Genomic DNA, 26,922 nt, shown 5'->3' with positions numbered 1-26,922 from the left:
AAAACATAGCTATAAGGTGAGGATGATCTATTTTCTTTTCTCTAGTATGGAAATATGCCAGTAGAAAGGAAGATGTACTCTCTTTGGAGTTACTTGAGGTATATGGCCTTTAAGGATACTACAAAACCTTAAACCCCTCTTTTTTTTCTCTCTTTCTTCCCACTTCCAATTGCTCTATTCAACTATGGAAAAAAATACAAAATGGAGCCCCTACTCCTCCTATTGACTCAATATTCAACATAGTCTCATATCGAACTAGGGGTAAGGTTGGACTACCTCAACCCTCAACTAGCATCATTATTTTGGACCTTCTAAAGTCATATTGAAATACACACATAGTTAGCCCCATTTGCATGGGTAATGGTGGAAAACATGACATCCTATCATACCATGGTAGTCAACATAGTACGTTAACTTGTGGGAGGTATAAATTTTTTCATTTGAAATTTGATTGGTCTTATTATGTATTGTTAAAAAGGTATTTGAGTCTAGATCAACATCTTGGAGTCCCACACTAAAGTGTTGGCATTATGATGCATACGTTGTACTTGATGGCAACCGTCTCATAGAAGAACATCTCACTTACATATAACTAGATCAATCTATAGATGTGACTAAATGCATGGGATGCAGGACAGCTCAAAGGAATAAGAAGATCAAGTTCTAAAGTATGATAAGTTAGCTTTGCCATCAAGTCCAAAGGGGGAGATTGTTGGCATTATTAGACAAGTGTTGTCCTTGATGAAAACTCACACAGATGGTAGATCATAGTGCAGTAGATCAGTAGCAAAGAATTGATGATCAGACTACAAAGAATGAAGAAAGAAGAGCATATACGCAGGTTCACTATATACCAAGTAGGGTATACACGTAGGTTCACTATATACCAAGTCGCGTATACGCAGGTTCGCTATATACCAAGTAGGTTATACACGCAGTTTCATGCACAGAAAAGCGCGTACATGTCGGAAAGCTTATTTTTGGGTCTGTGGTATTTAGACCTATGGTTTTGGCCCATGGTATTGCACCCATAAGTGTTGATCCCAAGTATTGGGTCGATGGTATTGTTTTATTATGGTTTTGGACCGTGGTATTGAGAAAGGCCTAAGACTATAAAAGGAGAAGAAGATCATTAGGCAAGTGTATCCGAAAATTCTTGAATATCTGATGAAGTATGAGATCCAGTATGCAAGTTATGGGTTTATGATGCATTGCTTGATCTAAGCTAAGGAGGGATCTCACCGGTTGATGGAGAACAATATCTAAGGAGAGATCGGGATCAAATGGTTTGAAATGAACTATCTTTATATGGTTGATTATGCTTATTCTAGATCTGCATACTGATGCATGTAATATAAATGTTATGAGTATGACTGATGTCTGGTACAACTGCAAAGTTATAAGAAAATATTTTTAGATCTGTACGCGGGTTGGCCTTGGAAAAAGCGCGTATGTACGCGGGTTTGATTCATTGTAATAGCGTATACATTTTGAAGTTTGATGTTTGAAGTTGCAGTTGGGTCTGAGTGATTTTGCAGAGTTCTGTGTCTGCTCTGTGTTCTGGTGACTGTGTTGTTGACAGGGTTTCAGTGTTTCAGTGATTCAGAAATTGATGATGCTAGTAGTGATTGTTTTGAGCTTCAATGATAGTTATGGGTCCAGTATGAAAATTGGATGAAATGTGGCCTTTCAAATTATGTGTTGTGCTTCAGGAGTATCCAGTCTGAAAATGTATGAAACGTGGTACCTGGAGGAGAGAATATTGTAGGCCGGCGCCTACGTACTAGTATCTTAGCTAGTACAAGAGTAGAGGGGGTTGGAGCTCCCTTCTAGGAGAGTCTGGAGAACGAGAGAAGGTTGTAGCCTGCGTGCTGGTAAAGGACTGCACCAGTACATTGTAAAAGAAGTTTCTTAATAAAGGAAGATAGAAACTAATTGCAGCAGGTGGTTTTCACCCACATTGGGTTTCCACCTTATATCATGGTGTTCATGTGTGTTGCTTATGTGTGTTGATCTATCTGTTTTACTGCTATTGTTGACTGTTAATATGGCTAATAATGTTATGATGCATCCATTGAAGATCACATAAATAAATCATGAGTTTAATGGTTATACGCTAGTTGCAATAGACACAGTCGCATATATACGTGGGTATACTTAATTGAAGTAGCATATATGAATCTGAGTATGAAATTGAAAAATTTCAATTGATTAGATAATACTGATTCACCCCCCCCCCTCTCAGTATTATTTCCAACATAAAGTGGGAAAGATATTGATTAAATGGTTCTAGAAGGTTTCAAACCTAAATTCTCCAAACTAGCATCTATTGTTAAAATGACCCTACAAGTTGATTCCTCCAATTATTTTCACTCTGAAAGCATTGATATAAACAACATAATATAATGATCCAATTTGGATTGAATAAACAACAATTCAATACAAAAATAATTAGTGAATAGATAATTGTACATGTGTTAGCATAAGAAAGGACTTTGATAACTCTTGTAGTCTACTCCAATAGAAAACATTAAATTATGAGCAATATCAAAAGAAATGTAAATTGAAAATAGTAAAATAGGACAAACAATAGTATTGAACTTGCAGAATATAAACTCTTAAACTGGTAATCCAAAAACAAATCATTGTTCATAAGGCTCTTCTAGGGGACAATCTCCCATTGGAAATACCTAACAAACATGACATACCCTTCTACCTCTATAAATATTTTATCATTAGTGAAATCCTAACTAATTATGGTCCCACCAGTGATGAGTAGAGCCATCGAATAAACCTCCTAATTTAGACAACCTACATTGAATAAACACACACCAATTGCCTACTGGGATTATTCAAGGAAGATATATATATATATATATATATATATATATATATATATAGAGAGAGAGAGAGAGAGAGAGAGAGAGAGATGGTTTATTTTTCAACAAATAAAAATGTGGCCGCAAATCATACATGAATATTAGACATATTAGGGCATACAAATTGAGTCACTGGATTGAATGCTCTTGTATGCCTTTGGTTGTACATGGAGTTTTGTTCCATATTAGACATATATATATATATATATATATATATATATATATATATATATATATATATATATATATATATATATATATATATATATATATATATAATATTCAATGAACCTTTAGATATATAGGAAGCCTCGAAGCATACTTTAAACCCTCCTTACATAAACCTATTGACCATTTTATTTCCATAGTACATAACCTAACAATACATTTTTATTTCCACTGTACATAGCCTAACAATACATAAGGAGATCACTCATATGTACTAGGGAATTAAGAAGTGAACATAAGGGTAATATCTATCCTTCTTAGTTAGCATAATGAAATACTAACTAAGTAATATTGTTGCAAAACCTCATAGATCTATAGCACTTGACACTCCTTTTCTCTTGGAACCCTACAAACCCTTGCCTCTGCGTAATGGTTAGTGAAAATATAGTATCCTAGAATTCAATAATTTTGGAATTACATTAGTATAGTAATATTCAGACAAGGGTAATACTCTAGTAGGAGTTTAGAAAAAATATTTCTAGGGCCAACCAATACCATTGTGGGATACATATCTCAAAATAATCTTTATGCAATGTTGATTACATTGATATAGTTCTTAGTGAACGCTTTTGATTCACATACTTATAGAATTATGGGAGACCTATCTCAAAATAATCCTTGCAAGATGATGATAACATTGGTATAAATATTTGATAACCCTTTTTGTGAAACTAAGAATCCCATGGCGACCAATAGAAACATGACCATGGATACTGAGATCACCCAATTGAAAACCTAAGTCTCTAAGATTGAAGATAAAGATTGTAATTTCAAAAATGGAAAAAAATATGCTTCTATAATTGATGACTTGAATAGGTATTTAAGATCAACAACATACACGACTAGTTATAGTTCATTCTTATAACCTTGGGGCATGGGTGAGAGCCATTGGTGTATAAAGACAACATTTGATCATCAATAGGAGGTCAGAATTACACAAGGACACTCTAGTAAGACAATCAAACACTATTTTTTGCATAGATTGCCTAAAGTAGATCTGAATAAGTTTTATGGTTCTAAGAAACATGTTGGGTTACCCAAATAGAATAAAACATTTCCCTCTAGGGTATTCATGATGACATATTGAAACTCCAAGAGAGTGTGTTATACTTGGATTGTAAACATTGGAAACAATGACAATGTTATAGGAATTCCTCTATTAAGGGGTACATTGAATGGAGCTAGTTTGTGAAATTAATGTATGGTTTGATTAAAAATATATATTATTTTTTTGGAATAAATTACCATGTTATTCCCAACAATCATAATCTAAGATTTTATTTCTTCCATCAAGAAATTGATAATCCACATAGGTGTAACATCTAGATTTTGATCCCTAAATTAGAAATGTATATTTGTTTATATGATGAATGGATCAGACCAAGTTATATAATATCTAAATATTGAACATTTAAAGTTAAAAATAAAAATGCATCACCTAAAACAAATGGATGATCTATAAACTACTATGGATATTCCACTTGAAATCTCACCACAACATATATGATAAATTTATACTTAAGATATGAAATATATACCATGAGAGTTATTTTCTTAAGATTTATGGATTTATTAAGTTATTATTTTTATGCATATAATATAAAAAAATGCATAAAATAGAGGGCAAACAAAAATACAATCACTCAAAACCATAATAACACAAAATATGACCCATGAAACTCTTTTGGGAGAAAACACAATTGGAAGGTGAGGTTGCTCTGCTCTCTCTTTCTTTAAATGGAAATGGATACAAGTATAAATAATTAAGACCTATGGCTTGTGGGATGATACAATGCACAAACCCTCTCTATTTTCTCTCTCTATATCTACTCTAATATACTCTACTCATATATGGAACAAAAGGTACTCAAATTGAATGGAGCTCCTTTTCCTCCTAGTGGTATCGTTATAACACAATCCAATAGCCTACTAGTGGTTAAGTTTAACTCCAAATATTAACTAGATTCACAATATTGGCTCTTATAAATTCTTATTCATCATGATCACATGGCTAGCCCCTTTCCATGAATAATGGGGGCTAATGTGGCATCCTCTCGAATCATGATGGTCAAGATAGGAAGGTTAAGTTCCCGATGGCATAAATTTTGCATATGTACTTCAAATATAGAATAGCGCTAGGGGGTGAACACTTAAGGCATAAATTTTTAACCCAAAAAAATACCATTTGATGCCTCAAACTTCTTTCAGAAGGTTTTAGACCCCAATTTTCCAAACTCGAAGCCATCGGTAAAAATGGTATTGTGAGATAATTCTTCCACTTTTTCCACTTTGAAAGCATCAAAATGTATGGAAAAATAATAAAATGATCCAATTAGATCATACCTCCCAATTTTGGGAGGATTGTAGTTCCCTAATTTTTCTATTGAATGAGTTGAGGACATTTTTCCTGCACCTTCTCTTGGGTGTACAAATTAGCCTTTCTTAGAAGTTTTACTTTCAATCCAATCTACTAAAGGTCATGCTTCCCATGTATTGTAGTTTTATACCTCTTCTACGAAAATATATCTTCCATAAACCCTTCCTAAAAATCCAGTGTCAAATCTTCTACACAAGTTAGGACTAGTTCCTCTTTCTGATCCAACATATAAGGCTCATAGAGTCTTATATTTGATATATTCACCATTGAGTAAATGCATATGTATGGGGGGTAGAGTAGGTCTATAGGCATTGTCTCCCACCATTTGTAGTACCAAAAAGGGGCCATATTGCAAAGCTTTATTTTATTACAGGTTCTTGTAGCCTCTCCTTATTCAAATGTAACCATACTATGTCTCTGGCCTTGAATGACTTCTCTATTCTATACTGATCATGCCTAGCCTTTTATTTTTCCCATGATTTCTACAATGTCTCATATACATATAGGTGGATCCTCCTATTTCTAAAAAAAATTGTCTTCCCTTAACACATCCCCTATAAGATTCACCATCACTCCTCCTTGCTTCCCATATGAAATATCCAGAGGTGAAGGTGGAAAATAGAATTAACAAGTTTCAAATGGGGAATTACCAGTAGAAGTGTGCACTACTCTATTATAATAGTGTTGTATATATACCATACTTTCATCCCAAGTATTCAAATTCTTTTAATTATAACCCCTCAAAAGCTACACCAAATTCCTGTTGACTACATCTATTTTTCAATCTATCTATGGATGAAATGTTATAAACCCATTCAACTTAATATCTATGTTCTCCCAAAGTAGTCCAAAATTCAATAAGAAATATTGTCTCCCTATCTGAAATGATGCTCGGTATCCCAAAGTGCACCTAGAACTATCCAAAGAACACGTTTCTTGATTCTTTCCCACTAATGATCTTTATACAAGGCATTAAAACAACAATTATTGTTGTACCTATAAACTACCACAAATAGGTATTTGTGTCCCTTTTTGGTTGTTTCTAAACCTCCCACAAAGTCCATGTAAATGCTTTCCCAAGGATGACTGGGTACAAGTAAGACCCTGTTTCCTATTACTAGGCCCTCTTGGTGCAACAAAGCATGCATCCTCTTATGAACCTGGTTACCTCTTCTTATATTATGGGCCAATACACATAACTTTTCAAGTTAATAATTTTCTTCCCTACAACAAAATTCCTTGCAACCTTGGAGATGTGAGCCTCTATGATCAACTACAATCGCTCACCTTTAGGAACAACACTTATATAAGTTGTAGAGTAACCCATTCTGGATATGGTAGTCAACTGTGTTCTCACCATCACACATAAGAATCTATGTTTTCAACTGTTGAAACACCTCCTCAAAGTTCTCATCATCTATGCATGCCACTCCATATGCATCATGGGACAAATTCTCCATGTGCACAAGAATTCCCAAAGTTGTTATATTTGATTTGAGTCACCTTGAAAGCATGTTGGAAAACTTGTTTGTGTTTCCTTCTTGTACTTGATCACTAAATGAAACTATTATAGAAACCCCATCCACTTGTAATGCCTAGTTTGTTGTAGCTTACTATGGGCCTACATGTATTGTAGTGGTTGGTGATTTGTGTGGATTCCTGCCTCCTTTCCCATCAGATAGTGTTTTAAATTCTTCACAATTTTCACCAAGGAATAGATATAATTGTTGTAGGTAGGTTATTTTAGAAAACCCCCATGAAATACTTCTAATTGGCAGCATATAATCCTTCCTCCCACATCATGACCACTCCCATAGCATACCCACTTGCATCTGTCTCTAACTCAAAGGGATGATACAAGTTTAGTAATTCCAAAATAAATGTTTGATTGATCTTATTATTGAACTCCTCAAAGGCACTCTGCTAACCCTTTCCCCACTAGATATTCTTTCCGCTCACTATTATGGTGTGGAGTCATGTTGTTACTGCTAAAAATGAGGCTATGAATTTTTTCAAGTACTATGTTTCCCCAATTAAACTCCTAACCTTAGAAACAGTAGTAGGCATCAACCACTTCATGAGGGCCTCCATCTTCGCATGATATATATTCTACTCACCCCCAACTATCACATATCCTAGATACAACATATATTATTGTGAAAAATCACACTTCTTAAGCTTTGCTTGTAATTGGTGATTCTTTAATGTCTTTACTACTTGCACCAAATGTGAGATGTTTTTCCCTAGGTAGAACTGTATACCAGTATATCATCCAAATTGACAATAAAAAATGAATTATAAAATGGGACAATATATCATTCATTAACCTGATAAATGTGGCTAGTGCATTGCACAGGATAAATGACATGACTAACAACTCATATAAATCTTGCCTAGTTTTCAAGATGGTATTACACATATATTCTTCTTTGACCCAAACCTAGTGATATCCCAACTTTAAGTCCAACTTGGTGAAGCATTTGGCTTGCTACAAATTATCCAACATATCTCTATCATGCGCAAGGGATACCTTTTCTTGAGCATATTTTTTTTTAATATGATGTAATCAATACACATCCACGAAGTGCTATGCTTCATTGACACAATTATGATGGGTGACCCACATGATGAAGTGTTTGGTAGAATGAGACCCTATTCTAGTAGCTATTAGAACTACTTATTCACCTCACTTGCTTCTATAATAGGTCCCTATACAACACACTATTTGGTAGTGGGTAGTTTGGAAACAATTTGATCTTGTGCTCCACCTCCCTCTTGGGAAATATCCTTTTAGGTGCCTAGAACACACCCATATATGCCTATAGTAACTCTTCCAATTTGTTTTTTGTCCCTTAGTACACCCCTCTAGGGATAAATTTCCTCTCACCAACTCATCTACAAAATGATTTTCTCTGAAAAACAATAAGCATAGTTCTTGCTAGAATTGATTAATCTCTTGGCTTGGTTGGCACTTACAATTTTTTTTTTTGGAATTTCCTTTGTGTGTGTTAATGGTGAAGGATTTTACATTTGCGATGATGTGGTACTAGTTGTCTCTTCACAAGAATATTTCATCCCCCATGTCCATAGAGGCAGTTCTAAAAGCCACTCCACATACATCAAGGGGAATTGCAACTAGTTCTAATTCATCAATAAAATTATCACTTATAACAAATTTGATTTTGCACTATTTGGATACCTTTATTTTCACATCCTTATTTACCCATACCAATGAATATGGGCTTGGATGATCATGAACTTCTAATCCAAAAAAAACTACCATCTTTGCTACAATGATATTTTCCTGTGATTCTAAGTCAAACGAAGCATTAATCATCTCTTCTTAACATGTATCTTTATATGGAAGAGTCTGGTCAGTTTGTTCTCTTCATGTTGTTCAAGGCTAATCATTTTCACCCCATTATGCAATGATATATAGATAATATTCTCATCCAAATCCAATTTTCTTTCCCCATAATTACTCGAATTTTTGGCCATTAGATTTTTCTTCATAGATCCTTCTTTTTGTTCTATAAGTTGAACTCTAGATGCAACTTTCTGAGATCTAGATGTAACTTCCAATACTTCCCCTCTATATGAAAGTTAATGTTACAGTGTTTTAGTGGTTGTTGGGATATTTTCACCAATGTGTTGTGGATTTTGTATTTTTTTCATTTCCCCCTTTCCACTTCTTCCCCTCTTTAAAATCTTCTTGGTGCTCCTTCTACTTTGAGACACTTGATTTACTTTTCTTTTAGCCTATGTTCTTCAGATATTGTGCTTACACACAAACCTCATCCATTAATTTGGTTTGTAAAACATCAATTTATTTCATAGATTTATTTTTAGACCCCTCATATACTTGAGGAGTACATATGGGTTCTTTTGGGAGATACCCAACATTATGGCATATTTCTAAAACTGGTGGTGTACTCCTGTACACTTCAACCTATCTATGCCTAAAGTATTGCCACCAAATCCACTGGTCCTAATCATACCTGAGATGGTAAAATTATGAATTTATGAGGGCTTTGAAATCCTCCCACTTAGTCACTCGAGGAAATTCGTCCAACCTTAAGGTCTCCATGTGGCTTTCCCACTAGGTTAGGGCATGGCCCTCTAATTTAAGTTGAGAAAATGAGATCTTATGTTCTTCCTCTATACAACGAACAATAAAATAAAATTCTAATTATCCCAACTATAGATTTAAATTCAAAGCATCAATATGACCTTGATATGGGTTGATGTCTATATTCACTTCCATATTGAATAGGGACTATGAATGGTTCACAACATTCAAACTTGGTTGTTCCCTTTTAAGTTATTTCATGGATTCACTCTCTGGTTCTTCCTGATAATACCTATTTCCCATTTGATCTGACCTCCACGTTAGAACTTACATCTTTCCCAAATAGTTTAAAATTATTGGTCAAGATCTCCATGAGGAAGCTCACATTACGATTTATATTTTCACCTTGTGCTTCTAGCCGAGAAAACCTCTCCTTTACAAGATCTTGAGGGTTATTGACAAATTCTTTGGCCATGGATCAAGTTTTATGACTTTTTTATTAGTCGATATATACCCCCTAAAACTCCCTGATATATACCGAAAGAAACCTTCTCTAATACCAATATGATCCATTAATTACCATGGATATTCCACCGGATAGCTTGTCACAATATATTTAATAAACTGACACTTAAAATCCAAAATCTATTTTATGACCATTATTTTCCTTATACTTCTAGATTTATTAAGTTATTTTTTTATGCATGTAATATTGAAAATGAAAAAAAAGAGGATAGAGAAAAAATAAATAAATCACAACCATAAAAACAAAAGATATGAGCTGAGAAGCCCTTTTAAGAGAAAACCCAGTTGGAAGATGAGATTGTCCTGCTCTCTCTTTCTTTGAATGGAAATGAATGCAAGTATAAAGAAGTAGGATTTGTGGCTTGTGGGCTGCTATATTACACATGCACTCTTTGTTTTCTCTCTCCATACCCACTTTTGGCTACTCTTCTCATCTATGCAACAAAATACACTCAAACAAAATGGAAACCCTTGTAACAGCCCTGATGAAAATTCCATGTAATAAAAGTTAAAAACAACAACCATGGTTGAGGGGACACTTATTCCAAGTTGAATGTTGGGAAAGAAATCCTACAGGGTGTTCATTTGGTTGTTTATGGCTAAGAAAATTGACAAATGCAATGGCTAAGGCTTTGGAAAGGAAAAATGACATTTTTGGCACATTTATATATGAAAATAATGGAAATTGGGAGAAAAGGAAGGTGAAAGGTCACAGGTTGCATGTGAGGAGAAAAATGAAGGAAATAGAGGCCTCATTAATAAAAAGGATTCTGAGGATCAGTTGGTGACATTTTGTCAGTTGAGTTTTGGAGCTCTCTCATTATTATCTCTCTCTCTCACTCTTAGACACTTAGAGTTTATTGGAGAAATTTGGCATTGGAGAAAGAAAGGCAAAGAAGGAAAGAGGAAGTAATGATCAAGCAGGGAAATTCAAGATCAAGCAACTACAACAAGCATAATTGCAAGTGTCTAATTGCATGCATATTTTCTTTGCTAGATTTGGCATGCATGGGATTGCATGTGTTTCGTTTCTAGCATGGCATGGGTTTTGCTATGTGTGACAGTATTTTCAGCCTAGCCTTGCCATTTCCTGATAGCTTTGATGAAATAGGTTCTATCATTCGGTCTATGTGGGATGGCCGGATTGGATTTGAAGTTGAGTGGGGTGGATCTGTGAATTGACAAACACATGGTCTGAGTGGTCCCTGAACCGGAATGAGGATCACTAAACCATTGGCCTAGTAACCCCTGAACTGGACTGTGGGTTGCAGTAAATCCAGATTGTGTGCCTCGGTGGGCCTAGGAATCCTTGCCGGTGAATGGCGGGATATAAGGTAAAGATAAGAGGTGGATTTTATCTCTATTAGGCCTAGTGGTCTTGGGATAGAATTCACGGTAAAGCCTGGAGAGTATGTCTCGATGTAGGGCCTAGTGATACCTAGATCAGACTGTGGATGCATGGTAAAGTTTGAGAGACTAGGAGGCACTCAAATTCCTCACGATGTAGGCAAATAACTTCGGTGGCATCCATGTTGATTGGTGTTTTTGATGTGTTCTATGAGTCCCACATTCATGCTTGGAATATGGCATGGGGGTGATTGGCTAAAGAGAGACTTGGCTCAGCCAATCTATGGTGGGTGGAATGTGGTAGTCCCATCTCTAGTTGGTTCATTGCATTCATTAATGAGAAATTCATTCCCTTGATTTTCATGGGTAAATGTATTGATGTATATGTGGATTTTGATGGCTAATATGTTTATGGTATTTATGTTCCTATTATGTTGGTTATATGTATTTTTTATGATAGTAGCTATGTATGGCTCTCATCATGTTTTCACTTGTATATGAATGGATAATGTGTCTATGACTTGATAGAGGATAATGCAACAATTGACATGAGGGAATGATGGTTCATAATGATTCTCAGATAAGTATGATATCCCTACACTTAATTATGTTGTTTGCACTTGTAGGTTACATGTTGACGATGTGTTTGACGAAACGTCTGTCATGGCTAGTAGAGGTCTAGTTATGGTATTGTTCAGTTTATTTCTTTTGCATCATTGTTTCCCTGTATTTTTAATGATTCTAAGTTATCACTCCATTCTGGGAAGTGGCCTGGGATCTTGGCTTGAAAAAGTGGCTTTAATCTCGGGGTCGTTAGCATAGAACTGGCAACTTTAGTCTCTAAGCACTGGCAGGTAATCCTGTGAGATCAAATTTGGGTTTTTGGTCACTCCCTTTCCCATAGAATGAGAGCAGTTGTGGCGTAAGAGGTCTAGAACAACAACGGGACCTAGGGACAAGATGTCTGAGTGGCTGACTTATCTCCTGAGGGTTCTATTGATGATGTTGGATGACTGTATGTGATGTTCCATCGATTCCACTTCTTTAAGGTCACATAGGAGGTCAAATCTGATCATAGTAGCCTCTCGTCTCATGTTTACCCCATTTGGTATGGTTACTTGGGTGGATGTGGGAGGAGGGTGTTACAAAGTTGTTGGAAATAATACTGAGCGGGGGGGGGGGGGTTGAATCAGTATTATCAAATCAATATAACTTTTCATTTCCATATTAAGATTCATGAGCGTATATCCAGCAAACTTATGATTCAGTTAGTTGATCCTTAATGTGTATCAGAACATTATTAACCAAATGAACAGTGAACAGGAGCAGTAAAATAGAACAGATCATCACACACAAGAAGCACACATGAACACCATGATATAAGGTGGAAACCCAATGTGGGAGAAAACCACCTGCTACAATGTGTCTCTATCTTCTTTCAATTAGAAACTTCTTTACAAATATTCTGTACTGGTGCAGTCTTAAACCTGCAGAAGGCTACAACCTTCTCTCATTCTCCAGACTCTCCTGGAAGGGAGCTACCACCCCCTTAGCTCTTGTACCAGCCGATCCATTTACTAGTACGTAGGTGCCGGCCTACTGAAATGCTCCAACCTTTACTTGTTTTCCAACTGCTACTGGTAGGGAGCTACCACCCCCTTTACTGATGTACTAGGACGTAGGTGTTGACCTACAGAAGGCTACAACCTTCTCTTTCATCCTCCAGGTACCACATTTCATACATTTTCAAACTGGATACTCATGGAACATAACATCATAATTTGAAAGGTCACGTTTCATCCAATTTTCATACTGGACCCATCAATACGTAATCAATCAATCTTTTAAATCACCCAATCACCAGATCATTACATATACAAGGATAATCTGTGTGTTAGCAACCAGATCTAGTCCATCAGAACACATAAAGATAAGTCATTAAGAACTTGATCTATTCATCCATCAATACTGAAGCTATACATAATCATTCAATCAATCACTTCTCAGAATGCTGTTATCAAAACTCAATACCAGTAAGCAGACATCACTTCAAAACTAGAACACTGCAAAAACATATTTCAATAAAAGGCATGCAACTTCACCAATAGAAAACTGCAGGTATCCGCGCCTGCTCTTTCTTTTGATATGCGGGTGTCCGCACCTGTGCTTTTTGCTGATTTGTGGGTATCCGCACCTGCACACACTGCTGATCTGCGGGTATTCGCACCTGCTCAGTCTTCTGATCTGCAGGTATCCGCACCTGAATAGTCTTCTGTCCTGTAGGTATCCGCACTTGCTCTGTGTCGCTCCTGTGTACCCAAATTAACAGAGTTATAGATCTGATCTTGCGCCGACCTTCATACCCAAATTATGAGGTTTGATCATGAGTCAAAGAGACCTTGACTCGTCATCTTGTAATTCTTGGGATCGTCCTTGATTTAGGTTCAGCTATAACTCCTCAATCGTTTACCAGTATTTCAGATCTTGTTCTTCTTCAGAGATTCTACTCAACAGTCTACTCTAGCCAAATGATCTCCTTTCCTTTTTATAGACTAAGCCTTACTCAAACCATGGTCCAAAACCATAGGAATCCAATACTAGGGACCCAATACCAGGGATCAATACTTTAGAAGCAAAACCATGGACCAAAACCATAGGTTCAAAAACTGTCGGACTAAATACCATGGACCAATCATAAGATTTCCCACACGTGCGCTTTTCTCGCATGAAAGTGCGTGCTACAGAAGGTCCGAACTTTTTGTTCAGTACGTCTATGGATAAGTTTGCACCTTTTGAACGGTGCACTTGCATATGTACGCAACTGTGTCAAAAGGAAATTGCGGGCCTCATTTTCTTCCATTGTAAGAGCCTGAACTATGATCTGCCTTCTTAGTAAGTTTCCATACTGTTAGTGGGTTGCCATACTGTGCACTGTCATCATAATAAGTTTTCATTGTTCATTACATCTGAACTGAATGCTTTGAGCTGCCCTGCATCCCATATATTCTGTCACATTTGATCTCTTTTCTATAGATTCATCTAGATATATATAAGTGAGATGGTCTGCTGCAAGCGGGTTGCCATCAAGTACAATACATGCATCATAATGCCAACAATCTCCCCCTTTGGACTTGATGGCAACAACCATCTCACTCTCCCCCTTTGACATCAAGGACAAAGGGCGGACCAAGAGACTCTCTTTCTTGATATACATTCCACTGTCCATACTCCCCTTGAGTACCTGCTGAAATCCCCCTTTGTATATGCCAAGGTGTACCAATCTGTCCATGCTCCCTCTGAGTACATGCTGAAGTGTGATGTTCATGCTCCCCCTGACTGTAAGCAAGGTCTGCAAAAAGATGTTCTACAAGAAGAACATGACTCTATACATCATAAATGACATTTCTAACCAAAGACTCATACATACATCCATCTCCCATCAAAATGGGGATATACCAAGCTTGATAGCGCCATCCACCCAACCAAGTGGGATACATCAAGGTTTACACATGATAACACAGAGTATAACATCATCCATCCCAGGGATAGTGGGGAAACCAACATAGGTCGTTACATGACCTTGATAATGACTGAAATATTTCATCATCCTTCCTATGCATAGAGGGGGTACAATTTTCTTCAGATGACCAGAAGAGATCTCATCAAATGACTACACTAGATAGAGACACACTATTACATCATGAGCCTTGATATGACCTTCACATTGAATGATAGAGACCAAACATATAAATAACACCATGATAGTCATCAGCAACTATCATACATAGTGTATGATTGCTCTATAAGCATCTATCAACAACATCTAGACCAGTAACCAAATCATATGTGAAAAACACCATAGCCATCTCATCAACATCAAGATCTGCATGATCCAAGTATCCTCACTTTGGGAATATCAATCAACATATGTAAGTATCAATCTATCATCATATAGGTAAGAACTCATCATCATCATGTCTCCAACCATGCAACTTTGAGTAATCATCCATGTATCCAACACTATGTATCTTGAGCTCAAGATCATTTGTCAAGACTTCTTGATATCATCAACAACAACAATCCTCATCCATATGAGAACCAAGACCTATATAATTCTGCATCATGATCTTTATTCATATGACGACAGTAGCATATGAGTGACTCATCATCAAGTAATGTAAATTCAAGGTAAGCACCATATATGCATCATCAGAGAATCAACCACAAATCTGATTTGAACATTAACTATGTAATCCCAAGAATCATATGAGACAACTCACAACTATATCATAGCAAGATATATCATTTAGCCATGTAATCATCATTACCAAGGACTACCAACCATAATGCCAACAATGTATTATTGAAAGTGTATGCTCCCCCTGAACCTGTGCCATCAGCAAGAAGTATCATCATCCACAAGATAAGATCAAATCATCCCTAAACATCTTACAACCTCAACAGATAGTAACCATTATCAAACAGAGCAAATAATGGACTGAATCATATCAGACCCCTTTTTTGAGCCTGTCCCTACTGCTTTTCCTCAAATTGACATTTATGCGACTGTGCAGTAACTAACTCACGTATATACGCAACTTCCCCTTATGAAACTTGCGTATGAGAGCACTGAAGTTTTACACTTTCAGCTTCCTCTGATTGTGTTGTGCCATATTTTTTCTGACTGTACTTCCTTCTTCTTCCATATCTTCAAGTGTGATGATGTTTTCTCCTTTTGGTGTGATGCCCATACTTTGTTCCTGCATTCCTTTGCTATATGTCCAAGCTTGTTACATGCATGACATCTTACATGTTTCATATTCCTCCTGTATCAATCAGTAGCTTTGTGACCAAACATATTGCAAGAAAAACAATATCCATTAAAGTATCTGGAATGAGACGATCTTTCTGCATGATGGTATTGAACCACTCTTTTTCTGCATCTGGCTGCAACATGTCCAAGATTATGACATTCATAACATTCAACATTATTCATAGGAGCAGTAAAAGATTTTCCTTGAAGAATTTCTTTCCTTGGCTGATCGTGGGATTGACCACTCATCTCCTTCTGGAGCATTTCAGATTTTGCATTAGAGTTCCTTGTCTTACTTTGAGAATTAGATTCTCCTTCAACAGATTCATGAAAACCAAGACCAGTTTTGATAGTAGGAGACCTTTGACTACTAAGAATATCATCCAAAATCTTAGTACTATCTTGAAATCGTAAGAGCTTATCCTTTTCTTCTAATTTATCTTTTAGAATATTTACCTCAACTTGGAGATGTTCTTCCTTTTCATGATACTGCTTCTTCCTTTCTTCTTCAACTTTTCTTTCTTCTTCCAACTGATGTCTTAGATCAAGAACTTCATTTTCTTGTTTTTCAAGAACTTGGAGTAGTTCTTTATTCCTCCTTTTTGATTCTTCAAGATCTTCTTTTAGCAAGAGGAACGTAGCTTCAAGCCTTTCATAATAACTAGATCTATCTCTGAGTTTCTTGATTGTTGTGCTCCTTTCATTGACTTCATTTCTTAATGATGTCACTTCATCCTGCAACTTTTGACATTGAATTACCTTGTCCTTGAATTCCTTCCTTACCTTGTTTCCTTCCTCTAGTTGAACTCTTAGATTGGTAGCTTCTTCTTTGAAGGCACATTCCCTTTTGTTCAACAGATCTTGTTGATCTCTGATTTTGTCTGTAAGCCTATTAAATTCTGCCTCTATTTGATACCTTTCTTGCTCACCCATAAGAGCAAATTCAGTTGTTTCGTTACCACTTTCATCATCTTCAAATGGATAGATAATTGTATCACCAGAGGATAACAAATTCAAACCTAATAGTTCTTGCTCATCTTCATTCTGAAATGATTCTAAATCTGAAGTGCTTCTTCCACATATTCCCCAATCAATTCTCCCACTGTCATAGTATTTCTGAGATGTCTTCTTCTTCTTAGGCGCTTTCTTCTTGAGCTTCTTTCCCATTGTCCTACGGATCTCCTTCAAGCAATCAAGCTTCAACCAAAGGACCTGCTCTGATACCAATTTTTGGAAATAATACTGAGGGGGGGGGGGGTGAATCAATATTATCAAATCAATATAACTTTTCATTTCCATACTAAGATTCATAAGCGTATATCCAGCAAACTTATGATTCAATTAGTTGATCCTTAATGAGTGTATCAGAACATTATTAACCATATGAACAGTGAACAGGAGCAGTAAAATAGAACAGATCATCACACACAAGAAGCACACATGAACACCATGATATAAGGTGGAAACCCAATGTGGGAGAAAACCACCTGCTGCAATATGTCTCTATCTTCTTTCAATTAGAAACTTCTTTACAAAGATTCTGTACTGGTGCAGTCTTATACCAGTACGCAGGCTTCAACCTGCAGAAGGCTACAACCTTCTCTCGTTCTCCAGACTCTCTTGGAAGGGAGCTACCACCCCCTTAGCTCTTGTACTAGTCGATCCATTTACTAGTACGTAGGTGCCGACCCACTGAAATGCTCCAACCTTTACTTGTTTTCTAGCTGCTACTGGTAGGGAGCTACCACCCCCTTTGGTGATGTACTAGGATGTAGGTGCTGACCTATAGAAGGCTAAAACCTTCTCTTTCATCCTCCAGGTACCACATTTCATATATTTTCAAACTGGATACTCATGGAACATAACATCACAATCTGAAAGGTCACGTTTCATCCAATTTTCATACTGGACCCATCAATACGTAATCAATCAATCTTCTAAATCACCCAATCACCAGATCAGTAAATATACAAGGATAATATGTGTGTTAGCAACCAGATCTAGTCCATCAGAACACATAAAGATAAGTCATTAAGAACTTGATCCATTCATCCATCAATACTAAAGCTAAACATATTCATTCAAGCAATCACTTCTTAGAATGCTGTTATCAAAACTTAATACCAGTAAGCAAACATCACTTCAAAACCTAGAACACTGCAAAAATATATTTCAATAAAAGGTACGCAACTTCACCAATAGAAAACTGCAGGTATCCGCGTCTGCTCTTTCTTCTGATATGCGGGTATCCGCACCTGCGCTTTCTGCTGATCTGTGGGTATCCGCACCTACACACACTGCTGATCTGTAGGTATCGCACCTACTGAGTATTCTGATCTGCGGGTATTCGCACCTGAATAGTCTTCTGTCCTGCGGGTATCCGCACTTGCTCTGTGTCGCTCCTGTGTACCCAAATTAACAGAGTTATAGATCTGATCTTGCGTCGACCTGCATACCCAAATTATCAGGTCTGATCATGCGTCAAAGAAACCTCGACTCATCATCTTGTAATGCTTGGGATCCTCCTTGATTTAGGTTTAGCTATAACTCCTCAATTGTTTACTGGTATTTCAGATCTTTTTCTTCTTCAGAGATTCTACTCAACAGTCTACTCCAGCCAAATGATCTCCTTTCCTTTTTATAGACTAAGCCTTACTCAAACCATGGTCCAAAACCATAGGAATCCAATACTAGGGACCTAATACCAGGGATCAATACTTTAGAAGCAAAACCACGGACCAAAACCATAGGTTCAAAAACTGTTGGACTAAATACCATGACCCAATCATAAGATTTCCCACACGTGCGTTTTTCTCGCATGAAAGTGCGTGCTACAGAAGGTCCGCACTTTTTGTTCAATACGCCTACGGATAAGTCTGCACCTTTTGAATGGTGCACCTGCGTATGTACGCAATTGTGTCAAAAGGAAACTACGGGCCTCATTTTCTTCCATTCTAAGAGCCTGAACTGTGATCTTCCTTCTTAGTAAGTTGCCATACTGTGAACTGTCATCATAATAAGTTGTCATTGTTCATTACATCTAAACTGAATGCTTTGAGCTACCCTTCATCCCTTATATTCTGTCACATTTGATCTCTTTTTTGTAGATTCATCTAGATATATATAAGTGAGATGTTCTACTGCAAGTGGGTTGCCATCAAGTACAATACATGCATCATAATGCCAACAAAAATGGCGTAAGAGCATGGTTCAATTCTTGGATAAGATGGGTGGTGTGTGTGTTGGTCATGCGTGCATGTCAGTTGCATGTGTGTCTCTGACACTTTCATTTCATGTTCTTGTTGCATTGGCTTGATGATTCATTATGATTGTAATATGGTTGTTATGGAGAATTTGATATTGATTTCGTGAAATGTATTTGTCATGAGTATGTGACTAGTTGAATATGAATTATATGTCGCTTACATGATTGATTTTATGTCGCCTACTTACATCCTTGTATGTTAGGTTACATTTTTGAATATTTGATTACATGTATTAGTCTTGTAGGTTGATTACAAGAATTGATCGCTTATGCTTGATTACATGCGTTTATATGTAGGTGTAGTTGATTAGGCATTGCTTATGCATGTTGTTGGTTGCATGTGGCAATGTGTATAATGGAGTAATGGTTGTTATTATGCATGAGGCGATAACATGCATTGTTGATATGGCCTTACATCAATGATTGTACCCTATCTAGAGTGATGTTTATGTTTTGATACATTTATTTTCATATCTCTATATGTTGTTATGATTAAGTTATGCATGTATCATGCTGATTTAGTGATATCGTAGACAAGGTATCGACCTCGAGCTATACTAAGGTACGTCAGTTTATTGTGATTTGGTTTATCTGACATATTATGCATTGCAGGAAGAAATATCAAATGGCTAGCAAGATGGTTGAATACAAAGACTCTCCCTACGAATCTGAAGAGTAGTATGGTGTTGGACATCCTTTTGATTTGGAAATTATACTGAGGATCTTAAAGGAAGAGATAAGGAGTTGTAAGGAAGATAATGATCGGATCATATAGGCACAAGAGAAGCAAGCAAAGGTTAATTCTATACTTCTTCAGAGTTTGTCAGAATTGCAGCAACAAGGGTTGCTTTGGAACAACCATGGACATGAGGATGGAACTAATGGAGCATATGGCAGCAGGTCTCCTGGTAGGCACAAGTTAGATAGATTCGATACAATGAGAGATGGTAGGTTGTTGGAAATTCCAGATAGGAGGCATGATGACTACAAGTATATTCTAGTTCTGGTTCTGATAGACATCATGATCATCATCGCTATCATCCTTATAGGAGGAATGGTAGGGGATACTATCTGGATGAATTCAAGAAAGAAAAACAGCCTACTTTTGATGGAGATGTGAAGAAGCTGAAATATGCAAAGGCTTGTATACTTGGGATGAAAAAATTATTTGAGTTGCACGAGTACACAGATAACATGAAGGCCAAAATAGCTATATTCAACTTGAAACATAAAGAACACATCTAGTGGGAAGATGTTAAGTAGATTAGAGACATTAAGACAAATGACTTGAGTTGGCTGGAGTTCAAGAGGATTTTCAGGAATAAATACTTTTCAGGGAGGTACTACGATAGTAAGGCTAAAGAATTATATGAGTTAAAGATGGGATCAATGACAGATGAAGAGTACACAACCAAGTTTCTGGAACTATTGAGGTACGTACCATATCTTACTGATGCGAAGGCTAAAGTTCAAAGATTTGTTAGTGGTTTTCCAAGAGAATTTAGAGATCAGATTGAGTATGATGAGCCTCAGTAACTTGAGGAAGTCATTGGGAAATTGAAGCATTTATATGAGCAGTCAAAGAGTATGAATGAATCTCAGCATGGATGGAAGGGAAAATATAAAGGTAGAGGCAAATGTCAGCCTAAGATGGCAATGCCTCAAAATGCAGATGGGAAAGAAAATATGGCATTGCAAAATAGATTTAATGCAACTAGACAGGAACATGGGTCACAACAGTAGTATCAAAAACATAGAGGTGAGGGAACTGGTTAGTTGGAGTGTTGGACATGTGGTGAGAAGCACCTTAGGAGATATTTTCCACAACATCAGGGTGGTAGGCCTAATATATATAATTCATAGGAGGCATAGACTGTTGGGGATGTTAGTCAAAGTATTCCATGTATCTATGCGACAGTGGACAACAGGCAGGAAGAACACCAATCATCTATCATTGAGATGAATGATAAGCTTTGTGATCAATTTATTTCTATTTTGATTGACCATGGATCTAATTATAGCTATGTTAGTCCTAACTTGGTGGATAAGTGTGGTTTGAGTAAGGAATTGCATGCAGAGTCTTGGTTAGTGCAGGTGGTTACAGGTACAAAGAAGCGAGTTCATCATTGGGTAAGAGCTTGTGTATTTGATTTGAATGGCGTGCCCACCGAATCACATATAAATGTACTACCGTTGGGATCATACAATATGTTGTTGGGCATGGATTAGTTGTATCTTCATAGAACCAAGGTAGACTGCTATGAAAAATCCATTGAGTGTGTTGATGACAATGGGGAACCAAGAATTTTGTTGGTAAAGAAGAAAGCCACATCAGTTAGGATGGTGACAACTATGCAAGGAAAGTGTAGCCACAGGAAAGGGTGCAAGCTATTTGTAGTAAACATTTCTAATGATAAGGATAAGGAGGTTGAGGATGCAGATGTGTTGAACGGGTATCCAGTTTTGCAGCAGTTTAAGGATGTATTCCATGAGGACATTACATAGTTGCCACCTCATAGGGAGGTAGAATTTTCTATTGAGTTAGTGCCTGGGGAAACTCCAACATCAAAAGCACCTTATAGGATGAGCACACCCAAGTTAGTTGAGTTAAAGTTGAAGTTGAAGGAAATGTTGGACAAGGGACACATTAGGCCAAGTGTATCACCTTGGGGCACACTGGTCTTGTTTGTGAGAAAAAAAGATGGTACTCTCAGATTATACATTGATTGCAGGTAGTTGAAAAAAGCGACTATCAAGAACAGGTACCATTTGTTGAGGATTGATGACTTGTTCGATCAACTAAAGGGAGTAGAAATGTTCTTGAATATTGATCTAAGATCTGGATATGATGAAGTACGCAACAAAGAGGATGAAATTTACAAGACTATGTTCAAAACCAGGCATGGGCATTATGAGTTTGTTGTTGTTCCATTTGGATTAACTAATGATCTAACTACATTCATGTGTTTGATGAATAGTGTGTTGCATCCATATTTGGATAAGTTTGTTATTGTGTTCATTGCTAATACATTGGTATATTCTAAAAATGAGGAAGATCATGCCAAGTATTTAGCAGCAGTGTTGAGGTTGTTGAGGGAGCATCAGTTGCATGCTAAGCTTAACAAGTGTAGTTTATTTTAGAGTGAGGTACACTACTTGGGATATGTTGTCTCAAAAGAGGGCATTCTAGTAGACCTAGAGAAGATAAGGGCCATCATGGAGTGGGTAGCTCCTAAGAGTGTGGATGAAGTGAGATATTTGATGGGTCTAGCAGGCTATTACAGGAGGTTCATCAGGAAATTCTCACATATTGCTTATCCTATCACATCATTGCAAAGTGAAGGTAAAAAGTTTGAATGAAAAAAGGAGTGTGAGGCTATCTTTGAGAAGCTTAAGCAGTTGTTCACACATGCATTAGTGCTATAGATTTCATATCCAGAAAAACAGTTTGTAGTATGCACAGATGCATGCAAGAGAGGACTTGGTGGAGTCCTTATGCAGGATGGATAGGTGGTATGCTATGAGTCCCGGAAACTAAACAAGCATGAGCAGAACTACCTAACACATGACCTTGAGTTAGCAGCAATCATACATGCATTGAAGATGTGGAGACATTATCTTCTTGGTAGGAGGTTTATACTTATGAGTGATCATCTTGGGTTGAGGTATTTGTTTGAATAGTCGAATCTAAATTCTAGGCAAACTAGATAGTTGGCCATGATCAATGAGTTTGATTTCAAGATAAGGTACATCAAAGGTAAGGAGAATAGGGTGGTAGATGCTCTCAGCAGATGGGTATAGGTACATCACTTGGTAGCTATGAGCTCCTATGGGATAGACTTACAAGTTAGGATCTTGCGGGCAGGTCATCAGCATGTCAAGTATATGGAGATTGTGCACAGGTTGCAGTAGGGTGCTGGTACAAGTACACGTACATGTGCAAGTACAAGAACATGTAGTGGTATAGGCATAGGTGGTAGTATAGGCACATGTATAGGTATAGGCACAGGTGCACATGGTATAGATTATTGTCTTACAATAAATGGATTGGTCAGGTTTTGAGACAAGATATATGTACTAGATAGAAGTGAGCTTAAGAAGGTGATCTCGAGGTAGTTTCATGCAGAAATCTTATTCAGGTCACCCAGGTTATCAGAAGACACTGACAACAATGCAGAGATTATACTATTGGTTGAATCTGAAGAGGGATCTAGCAAAGTTTGTGGCAAGTTGTTTCGACTGTCAATGAGTGAAAGCAGAGTGTAAACATCAAGGTGGACTACATCTACAACTGATTGTGATTCCAGAGTGGAAATGGGAGGTTATTTCCATGAATGTCATCATAGGGTTGCCGAAGACAGTGAAGCAACATGATTCCATCATGGTCATTGTGGATAGGTTAACAAAGGTTGCACATTCATTCCAGTGAAGTCTACATTCTCAGCTAGAGATGTGCACAGGTATTCATCAGAGATGTAGTTAGATGACATGGTGTTCCAAAGAAGATTGTGTCAGATAGGGATGCAAAGTTCACTTCCAAGGTTTGGAAGGCGTTATTTGTAAGTTTGGGCATAGAGTCAACCTTTGGCACAACTTATCATCCGCAGACAGATGGACAGATAGAGAGGGTCAACATGATATTGAAGGACATGTTGAGGATGTATGTGATGCATCAACAATGGAAGTGGGAAGATTATCTCCCTTTGGTAGAGTTCGCATACAACAACGGTGATTAGGAGTCATTGAGGATACCTTTTGAGGCATTGTATGGGTGGAGTTGTAACACTCTTACCATCTGGAGTGATCTGGTTAGCAGGGTATTGATTAGACCAAATATGTTGGCAGACATGGAATAGTAAATGCAAGTGATCAAGAAGAATCTAAAGGCACCACAAGATAGTGAGAAGAGTTATGCAGATAGGAATATGATGTTCAAGGAGTTCCAGGTTGGGGAACAGGTGTACTTGCACATCAAACCGAATAATGGTTCCTTGCGGATGGGATCATGTGCCAAGATGGCACCATAGATTTGTGGAACCTTCAGTATCATTGGGAGGATTGGTCTAGTAGCCTATCGACTTGCACTGCCTCCAAAAATGAAATTCCATGATGTTTTCCATGTGTCTTTGCTTAAGAAGTATGTTAAGGATGTTGATCATGTGATTGAATGGACTGTATTGCAGGTGGAACTGGATGGAGAATTCTAGCTAGAGCCTTAGTGTATACTGCATAAAAAGTTGCTCATGCTCAAGAACCAAGCAATAGAAGAAGTTAAAGTGAAATGGAAGCACTTTGGGCCCAATGAAGCTACATTGGAGATGGAAGATCATATGCGGGCTACGTATCCTTCCTTGTTTTTCAGTTGAGGCAAAGAAACTTCGATATGGTGGTTTTGTATATGCTTTATGGTGGTTGGTATATTATTTATGGTGATTTGATATGTGCTTTATGGTGGTTGGGATATGCTTTATGGTGGTTTGGTATATGCTTTATGGTGGCAAGTATATTCTTTATGGTGGTTTGATATGTGATTTATGGTGGTTTTTCATATGCTTTATGGTGGTTGATATATGCTTTATGATGGTTTGGTATATGCTATATGATGTTTTGATATATGCTTAACTATGGTGTTTAGTATATGTTTTATATATGATTTGGTATATGTTTTTGGTATATATTTTTGGTAATGTTGCTATATGTACACATGTATATGGATGTAAATACTGCCATGAGCTATGTTATAAATCTCCACTATGCAGTATGGGTGTTATGTTATTATGATTATGTTGTCATGTTACTATGCTATCATGTGGTTATGTTATCATGATGTGATGATGTCATGTGGGTTGGTACTCATCAGGATGATCATTGTAAATACTGTAATGAGCTATATTATAAAGCTCCACTATGCGTTATGTTATCATGTTGTCATGATGTTTTGTTTTGAGCAGATCTTTCATTGTAAATATTTCATCGAGCTATGTTATAAAGCTCCATGAGCAATATGTCTTCTTTCAACAGGTCGTTGAGGTATATGTGTGATTGAACACCAAGGATGGTGTCCCCCAAGGGGGATGGTTCTGTAATAACCCTGTTGAAAATTCCATGTAATAAAATTTAAAAGCAATAACAACGGTTGAGGGGGTACTTATTCCAAGCTAAATGTTGGGCAAGACATCCTAGGGGGTGTTCATTTGGTTGTTTATGGCTAAGGAAATTGGCAAAGGAAATGGCTAAGGCTTTGGAAAGGCAAAATGGCATTTTTGGCACATTTATTTATGAAAATAATGGAAATTAGGAGAAAATGAAGGTGAAAGGTCACAATTTGCATGTGAGGAGGAAAATGAAAGAAAATAATGGAAAATGAAGAAAATAGAGGCCTCATTCATAAAAAGGCTTTTAAGGATCATTTGGTAACCTTTTGTCAGTTGAGTTTTGGAGCTCTCTCATTATTCTCTCTCTCTCTCTCACACTCTTGGACACTTAGAGTTTCTTGGAGAAATTTGGCATTGGAGCAAGAAAGGAAAAGAAGGCAAGAGTAAGCAAATATCAAGCAGGGAAAGATAGTATCAAGAAGGTACAACAAGCTTCATTGCAGGTATCGACTTTCATGTGTATTTTCCTTGCTATATTTGGCATGCATGGGATTGCATGTTTTTCTTTTCTACCATAGCATGGGTTTTTCTAGGTGTGACAATTTTTTTAGCCTAGACTTGTCATTTCCTCATAGCTTTGATGAGATTGGTTCTCTCATTCGGTTTATGTGGGATGGTCGGATTGGATTCGAAACTGAGTGGGGTGGATCTTCGAATTGACAAACAAATGGTTTGATTGGGCCTTGAACTGGATTGAGGATCACGAAGCCACTGACACAGTAAACCCTCAACCAGATTGTGGGTTTTGGTAAAGCAAGATTGTGTGCCTCTGTGGGCCTAGGAATCCTTGTCAATGAATGGCGGGATATAAGCTAAAGCTAAGAGGTGGATTTTCTCTTTGTTAGGCCTAGTGGTCCCGAGATGGGATGCATGGTAAACCCTGGAGAATATGTCTCAATGTAGGGCCTAGTGATCCTTGGATTAGACTATGGATGCATGGTAAAGCTTGAGCGACTAGGAGGCACTCAAATTACTCATGGCGTAGGTGGAGAATTCTGGTGGCATCCATGTTGATTGGTGTTTTTGATGTGTTCTATGAGTACCACATTCATGCTTGGAATATGGCAAGAGGGTGATTGGCTGAAGAGAGACTTGGCTTAGCCAATCTATGGCTAGGTGGAACGTGGTAGTCCCATTTCTAGTTGGTTCATTGCATTCATCAATGAGAAATTCATTCCCTTAATTTTTATGGGTAAATGTATTGATGTATATGTGGATTTTGATGGCTAATATGTTTCTGGTATTTTTGTTCCTATTATGCTGG

Source organism: Pinus tabuliformis, chromosome 4_2 (genome assembly GCF_031772625.1).
Source record: "Pinus tabuliformis cultivar Carrire ecotype Pingquan chromosome 4_2, CPIR1, whole genome shotgun sequence".
NCBI classification, from domain to species: domain Eukaryota; kingdom Viridiplantae; phylum Streptophyta; class Pinopsida; order Pinales; family Pinaceae; genus Pinus; species Pinus tabuliformis.
The sequence above is the reverse complement of the archived record's forward strand: the minus strand, read 5'-3'. Positions refer to the sequence as shown.